Below are 5,529 nucleotides of genomic sequence, written 5' to 3'. Positions count from 1 at the left end.
CCAGGTAATGGACTCTCTGCCTGTCATTCTCAGGGAGGCCTATCAGGCCAGAGTGAGCACATTTTTTTTTTAAGATTTTATTTATTTGGGAGAGAGAGAGCCAGAGAGAGCACAACAGGAGGTAGAAAGAGGGAGAGGGAGAAGCAGATGCCCTGCTGAGCAGGGAGCCCCATGTGGGGCTCGATTCCAGAATCCTGAGACCATGACCTGAGCCAGAGGCCCACAGGCATATTCTCCATGACAGGAGTGGACCTTGGCTACTGTCTCCCCCAGCCCCACCTGGGCTATTGAGTCATCCGAGGGCAAGTGCCGGGCTTCCTCAGCGCCCCTGGGCCTCCAGGAGACTGCCCACTAAGGGCCCTCCGCCCCCTGTCAGCACTACTCTCCCCAGGGCCAAAGGTGTCATCTCCTGGACGCCACGACCCTGGCCACAGCCCTCAGGCCCTGCCATGGGAAGGGGGCCGCCCCGACGTGATGCCAGGCAGTGCAGGTCTGCGGGAAACACTGCCTTCCTATGCCTTGCGTTTTCTTTCTGATCCAATTCCTATGCTTTTGACCTACTTCCAGAAGCTGGGAGAGACACAAAGAAAAGAAGCTCCCGAGGCGGGGGGAAGTGTACGTTTTGGCTTCTACACGGCCCAGGCCATGCCCCCACCCAGGGGCAAGAGCCCACTCTGTGCATCGTCCGGGGAGCAAGGGCCCCTTGGAGACTCCAGACCTGGCTGTTCAGTGGCCTCGCCAGAACCGCCCCGAGGGCGCCAGCAGGGGCAGGCGGGTGGTTCAGAGGCCATCCCAAACATTCAGGCGAGGTGAGTCATAGTCACACCGATCTGCCGGTGACCGAGCGGGTGACACCCAAGGAAGTAGCTGGCTGGTCAGAGGAGGAGCTCGAGGACCTACCTTTGCCAATTCAGGGAAGTGGAGGAAGGGGCTGTCTTCATGGGGTTCTGTGCCTGCAGCAACGCTCTGGCCCAGAGAAGAGGGGCAGGTGAGTCGGGGGCCCGTGGGACCCTTGGGGTGCCACCAAGCAGGCGTCAGGTCTGCATGCGCTCAGCTGCATGCCCATAGGCCAGGACCCGGGGGGGCAGCCAGCACAGGAGTCAGACGCCGGGGTCCCCTGCAGCCCCCCGGCCCCACTGCCCAGTCTGTGGGCCACAGGCTCCTCCCCACCCCTCAGGTGACTGCTGTCTGTGGCTGGGAGGATGACAGGCCAAGGCGCGAGTAGTGCCTGGTGAAAGCAGCCGTGGCGACTTCAGCAGGCATCTATTAGATGCTGAAGGAGCCCAAGTCTGAGTGAACACAACTGCACCAACAGCACAGGATGGGAAATCCTGCTGGGTTCTGAGCGTAAGTACCTGGGGTCACACCCAGAAAGTGGGGGGTGGCAGCCAGGGCTGAGGGGATGGGGGCACAGGTGGAGTCTGTGGAGGGAAGATAAAGTCCTGGAGGTGGATGGGGATGGTGTTTGCACTACCGTGTTAATGTCCTTCACGCCGCCAAACTGTACACTTAAAAATAGCAAAAAGGTAAATTTTATCTCACATATATTTTATCTCAAGAAAAATCAATTAAAAGAAAAAAAGAGTAAGACAGAGAAAGGAAATGGGACAAGAAGCGGTGGTTGAGAAGAAGGTGCTTTTAAAACACTAACACTCTGGGGGCCCCCCGGGGGGCCCAGGGCGTGATCCTGGAGACCCAGGATCAAGTCCTGCATCAGATCAGGCTCCCCGCAGGGAGCCTGCTTCTCCTTCTGCCTGTGTCTCTGCCTCTCTGTGTGTGTGTGTCCCACGAATAAATAAATAAAATCTTAAAAAAAAACCACCGTTGCCGGTGTGAAGGCTGAGGGGTCGGCACCCAGGCCACCACTGGCACTTCCGGACTCAGACACTGAGAGGCCAGAGGCCGGGTGTCATTTGGGGGCATCCCCATGCAGCCGGACCTCAGACCCAAATTAAATCACCAGATCACACTGGCCTCTCTGCTCCCCTCCTCGTCTCCCTGGTGGCATCCCTGCCCCCTCAAAGCCACAGCTGGCTGACCTCCCAGCTTCCGGGGACCCCGGGGCCGTGAGGTGTTCCCCCGCCACACAGGAGCCCCTGCACGGAGCCCAGGAATGCCAGCCCAGCTGGGCAAGGGGACAGCAGCAGAGAGCAAGCGACTGTTAGCTCAACACCCAGGAGGGACAAGGACAGCGCAGGGCTGGAGGGGCCCCACACTCTCCGGGCCCGTGTCCCCCGCATTCGCTGCCCCTGCCCCCCCCCCACTGTCTGTGTCAGCTTCCAGCCCGGAGGCCCCGACGGCTCCCCTCTGCAGCCCTCACGGCCTGGAGGCGCAGTGCGCAGCCCCCTCCACCGGACACCGCGCAGCCGGGGACGCGGCCAGGACCCTGGAGGGGAAGGAATCGGTGACGCCGGTCAGGTATAGAGGTAGCACCACCCTTTCCGTGTGGAATAAATCTTGAAGGGAGGGAAAAAAACCCACATGAGATCATTTCTGCAACTCTGACCAAAGCCTGGGAGCCAGTTCAGCGAACTGAAACTGTCACTGAATTCCTCGGCTGCTTCCCTTGGCCCGAGAGGCCAGGCCCCAGCCTAGATGCGGCAGCTTGGCAATGCCTGCAGGGGAGGGAACAGGAGCCGGGCGCCCCCTTAGCCCCCCCGGGCCCCACAGCACCTTTCTGGGTTCTGAGCCTCAGAGCTGACTCCTCCATCCTCCTGCTGGCCTCCCATCAATGTGGACTCAGGCCAATAGGAGCAGAAGCACAAGGGGATCCTGACTCCTCAGCATCTTTCCAGAAGGTTCCCAACACCAACATTCCCCCTCCAGCCCATCTCTCCCTCTTCAGCAGCCTCCCTCTTCAGCCCCAGCCCCTTCCTAAAACAATATGCACCCCTACCAACCACATGATGTTCCGGACCTTGACAGCAGCCCAACATCAGGCATGGACAGGACCCAAGGGGGCAAAGCACGCAGGGAGTATGTGCCTTGTGGCAGGGGCAGGCTTGCTGCACACTCAGTAACACAGGATGACGGCTCAAAACATGACAGGGCTCAGAAGTTTTGCAGAGGACCAGAGCTACAGCCAGCCATATCGGGACCACCCCACATCCCTGGCAGCTGGGAGCACCAACCACACGTTCCAAGCTCCAGTTAGGTCAGAAAGACCCCAGCTAAAATCAAACACAGATGAAGATGGGACTAGAAAATTCCCCGGGCAGACTAAACCAGTTAGGTCACACTCACAGTTTCATTTAGCTCATTTTGCAAGACAAGGGAGGCTAATATCTGGGTGACTTCTTGCTTCTGCCTCTGAAAATTCACTAAGTAAAACTTACATTGTTCTCTAGAACCACTAACCAATTCCCCCTTCATTTAAGAAAATCCTGATATTGTAACCGATCACCAAGAAGAATAACCGGGCACCACTTCTGCTTCCACCTTACATAAGCGGCTTTAGAGCAATTGACCTCCAGGCCTCCTTCCTTGTTCCAGTTTGAGCGCTCCTGGCTTACACACTGTCTTTCTGGTGCATGTGCACAATAAACCTTTACCAATTACCATTTCAGTGACTTGTTGGTTTTACTTTAGGTTTTTTGGGTTTTGCTTTTTTTTTTTTTTTTTTGGAAACTTTTGACACCCTGGAGGGAGCCTTTGGAACTGGAACTGTGCTCTCCACCCAGGAGGAGACCCAAAACGGGGGCAATTGTCCCTATGCCTGTCGTATCCATCCAAGGAGCAAGAGAAAGCAGAGGACCTAAGGCAAGAAAGCCTCAGGATACCACAGGTGTGCCTCTTAGGCCTTGTGGGCCTTGATAACTTGTCAGAATCTCATTTTCCCCATCTGCAAGAATGAAACTAATGAAAACCCACAGGCTGACTGTATTAAAAGTGAAAATGAGGGGTACCTGGCTGGCTCCATTGGAAGAGCATGTGACCCTTGATCTTGGGGTTAGGGGATCGAGCCCCAGGTTAGGTGGAGAGATTACTCAAAAATAAAATCTTAGAAAAAAAAGAGAAAATAAGAAAACACTCCCTCTGAGGTCTTTGTAACAACCGTGGCAATAATTATCCAGCTCCTTGGTTAATCAACATGATTTTATCAATCACCTACTGCATGCCAAGGACATTGCCTCATAATATCTTCACAAGAACCCCAAGGGGAAGATATCATTCCCATTTTATGGACGAGGAAATGGAGACTGGGCTGGGAGGTTAATCATTTGCTCAAAGTTGCATCACCAGATGACAATACACTTGTAGGTGTGGGGCTTCCAAAGCCCAGGCTCTCAGCTCTACAGGACTTTGCCCCAGCTCTCGGCAGGAGACATACAGGAGAGACACAAACACAATGCACGTGCATTCCATGAGAATGAGGCTAATAACAGAAGGTGTAGACTCAGGCTGGAGGAGCTCAGCCTGCGCAGAGGCGCTGGGGAGCTCTGTGCAGCAGGTCAGAGCCGCCCAGCCTCTCCTGGGTGGGAGAGACAGGCAAGCGAACATCAGAAGCCAGGGCCCGGTGGCCATTGAGGCCTAGAGCCCACTGAGGCCAAGGCGAGGGCTGGGCATGGTTGGGGCAGGGCGCCTGATGGGGAAGAAGTGGGCTTGGTAAGAGATGGTTCAGAGGCTGGGGGGCAAGTCTCTGGGGGATGCTCCTTTCTTCTAGAAACTCATCTCCCCACACCCCACCCAGGGCACAACTACACCTCAGCCAAGTTTGCCTTTATCTTCTGCAGCTTCTCCATCTTCACCTTTTGACCCCAGGAGGATTCCTCTCCTGTCTAAGCTTCCCAGGCCTTCGGGCTCCCCATTCTTCCCTCAGTTTTCAAATCTCCCTGAGCCATAGAATCTGCATGGAGATTTTTTTTTTTTAAAGATTTTATTTATTGATTCCTGAGAGACACAGAGAGGGAGGCAGAGACACAGGCGGAGGGAGAAGCAGGCTCCCTGCGGGAAGCCCTATGCAGGACTTGATCCCAGGACTCTGGGATCACACCCTGAGCCAAAAGGAGACGCTCAACCGCTGAGCCACCCTGATGCCCCCTGCACAGAGATTTTTAATTACACAGGTGTGGATTTTCTAAAAATGCAATTTCACTTTGTCTAGAGACACTGGGGACACAAAGCTGCCTGAGGTGAAAGCCTGGACCAAGATAAAGCTTCTGATCTTCAAACTCCATTCTTCACCCCGGCAATTGGGAGCATCATGGCCGCAGGTGCTGACCACTATCTCGCACGTGTCCTGCGTCTGGACTGGTGGGTTGGATCTCCTTGTTCAGCATCACGATGCCCAGCTCTGCATGTCCCTGGACCCTCAGGCACGTTCTTCAGCAAAGTTGACTTTTGGACCCCGAACAGTGAAAACCGTAGTTTTTAGAGCCAGGCTCTGTATACAGAATAAGTTTGTAAACTGCTATTCACTACAAGGCCCGTCAACAGAGCTCGTCTTATGCCCCTCAGGTCAGCCCTCAGAGGCTCTTAGCCTTGGTTTCCATGTCTTGAGTTGAAAATAAATAATAAAGACTTACATGT

At 55.0% G+C, this 5,529-nt stretch overlaps 1 long non-coding RNA gene across 1 annotated transcript; it reads left to right on the top strand.

Moving 5' to 3' along the window:
• Nucleotides 1–848: 848 nt before the first annotated feature.
• LOC121496281 lies at nt 849–3,560 on the top strand. Its single transcript, XR_005989138.1, has 3 exons — nt 849–988; nt 1,178–1,347; nt 2,277–3,560. It is a non-coding gene; the product is annotated as an uncharacterized LOC121496281 (long non-coding RNA).
• Nucleotides 3,561–5,529: the final 1,969 nt, after the last annotated feature.

The sequence above is a fragment of the Vulpes lagopus genome, chromosome 1, assembly GCF_018345385.1.
Source record: "Vulpes lagopus strain Blue_001 chromosome 1, ASM1834538v1, whole genome shotgun sequence".
Lineage (NCBI taxonomy): Eukaryota > Metazoa > Chordata > Mammalia > Carnivora > Canidae > Vulpes > Vulpes lagopus.
Note: the sequence above shows the minus strand (reverse complement) of the source record. Positions and strands in the feature narration are given on the sequence as shown.